General features: G+C 45.2%; 1 long non-coding RNA gene across 1 annotated transcript; it reads left to right on the top strand.

The window, feature by feature from the left end:
- Positions 1 to 136: 136 nt before the first annotated feature.
- LOC134439092 (uncharacterized) lies at positions 137 to 1,139 on the top strand. Its single transcript, XR_010032708.1, has 3 exons — positions 137 to 279; positions 368 to 436; positions 529 to 1,139. It is a non-coding gene; the product is annotated as an uncharacterized LOC134439092 (long non-coding RNA).
- Positions 1,140 to 2,500: the final 1,361 nt, after the last annotated feature.

The following is a 2,500-nucleotide window of genomic DNA, read 5'->3' as shown; positions in this document are numbered from 1 at the left end:
GTCTGCTGCGGCGTTAGCGCGTCAGGTGACGTTTACGCACCAATTGCCAGTGCCGAAATCTCTTTAAAAAGAGGGCCCAAGCTACTGCAAAGGCACTGGCATGTTTGTGGCAGGTTTGCCTGTTTTAATGTTTCATTAGGAGATCGAGCTTCACTGAAATTATGTTGTTCACGTGGAGTATCGAGTACTGCCCGAGCGGTTTCTCGTGGCTTTAAGAGCCAAGACTGACAAAGTCTACAGCTGGATTGCTGGCTTGATCTACTCGCGCCAAGTGCCCTGGTATGTAGCCTGGTGTTTCACCATGTTAGATTTTGGTCTATATTAAATGCATTTGTAGGCCTACGTTTCTTACTGCGTGTCTTACCAGGTAAAGGACTGAATGTGGTCGCGGTTTCCCCCTGCCGCGGTTGGAAGTGTGTGTGTCTCATCGGTCGGGGTAGGTAGCCTAACAATCATTTCTCCAGATTGCTACCTCTGCCGTGCATGGTCTTAGTTATGTGTTCTGTCTGTCATGTTCTGTGTGTGCAGGTGTTGACCCCTTCGTCTATGTAGCTGTGTGACGCGGCGGGCTGCTGTTTAGTTTAGGTAGACTGAACTGGTTAGATGCGCCGAGTGATTGTGTGTGCGTAACGTTTGGAGTGGTTGTGTGAGTGGGGTTGCATGACTGTTTATGTACTTTTGTTTTGAGCGAGACTGTGCTCTTGAACGAGCGAACGACCCATCCTGTATTTTGGTTCTGTGTTTTGTTTGTTATTTTCTGATTATATGTAAATTACCACACTGGCCCAGTCTCTTCCCACTGCCTGGATAACCGGCTCCTTGAGCTTCCTGGTTGCAGTGCCGTAGTGTAAGGTGCCCTCTTGGTGCCATAGCGTGAATTGGTTGCAGTCTCAACAGTGTGGGTTGATGTGGGTTTCCTTAACTATAACTAACGTGTTTGCTGTGTATTGCGGTGATTACTTTGCTCTGTATTTTATTGGCATCTCAAGGGGTGGACGGACATTCCGAGGTCAGTTGGGATAATGGGATCAGTGATGGTGTGGAACCTGTTTTATCTGTTTGTTTTGTTTTAAGACGTGTCTCAAATCATCTGTCGCAATGCTTGTTTGTTACACCTGAACCCTTTTACACAGAGAATATTAAGAATGTGAAATAATAAAATAAGAGAATTAACTGTTACCCTGCATTCTGTGTCTGCTATTCAATATTTCTGGGTGGTGAAATTCCCCCAGTGGCGTAGTTCCATGCAAATATAATAGTAATTAATTTCTGGTCTTATTGCCATCATTCGGTCCACCTTACTACACTAGTATCAACAGATGAAAGGTACCCAAGCAGGCCACTATTTCAGCTAAAGATGAAGAGGCAAGACATTTCAACATAAAGGAGCGGAGACATTTGACCCATCTGACACAAACCTGAGAAGAATCGCTTATTTACAGTGTTGGTGTAACGAATGGCAACTAGCAGACAGTGGCGTGAAATGTTAGTAAGCTCCCTCCCAAAGCGTCATACTGTGTGGTAGTGTTGGGCTATCGGGCAGGCCCTTTAACTCAGCGGTATCGTACTATGCCTCGCATTCCGAACTGTTGCATTGACTAGGAGGTGGCAAGTTCGCTGCCCAGAGGGGGACAAACTATGCAGGAACACCTGTTACACTGGTGCTGTTGACCTGGGATGGGAGTGAGGTTTCGGGGGGTGAGTGTAACGGAGGTCAAGTAGCAGAGTGAGACGAAGTCTCATACAGTGCGGTAACGTTGGGCTATCAGACCTGCCCTTTAGCTCAGCGGTATCGCACTGTGCCTCTCATTTCGAGCTGATGCGTTGACTAGGAGGTGGCAAGTTTGTGTCCCTGAGGGGGGCGAACTGTGCGGGAACACCTCGGTTACATTGGGTAATCCGGCTCCATAAATTACAATCTTTTCTAGCCATTCATTGCAACAGATAATTAGTTAAATCACCTGTTTCTAGGCTCTAGTTGTACACTTAAAACAGATGATTTCACTAATTAAGTGAATGGCTGTGAATGGCTTGAACAAATAGTGGGTGCAGGATTGTAATTTATGGAGCTGGATTACCTAACACTGCGTACATGACCTCATTCCCTGTGCAACTAGTGTGGGGTATATGGATATGCTTCGCACATACAGTAACTATTGTATATGTGAACAAACACAAAAGAAAGTCAAAATACATTTGACAAGGCATTATTTTGATTTGCCACAGAGAACAACTGTCAAAGTCTGTCAAAAGCGCAGGGCATAGATCACTACATATTTGACATACATTGACTATGATATGACTTCTTTTTTTTTTAGAAAAGCAAGGAGCTTTCTCATTTTGCAGTCATCAGCTGAGTTGTTGCAAAGGAAAGCATGTGAGTGCAACATTCATGCCTTAATCTGAGACTCATTTCAGCACATCATGAGGACCTCCAGCATAGTCAGGAGAAGGGCTGAATGCGGATGTTGACAACCCAATTGTTTTCTCTCCAAGCAAT

The sequence above is a fragment of the Engraulis encrasicolus genome, chromosome 22 (genome assembly GCF_034702125.1).
Source record: "Engraulis encrasicolus isolate BLACKSEA-1 chromosome 22, IST_EnEncr_1.0, whole genome shotgun sequence".
NCBI classification, from domain to species: domain Eukaryota; kingdom Metazoa; phylum Chordata; class Actinopteri; order Clupeiformes; family Engraulidae; genus Engraulis; species Engraulis encrasicolus.
The sequence above is the reverse complement of the archived record's forward strand: the minus strand, read 5'-3'. Positions and strand labels throughout refer to the sequence as shown.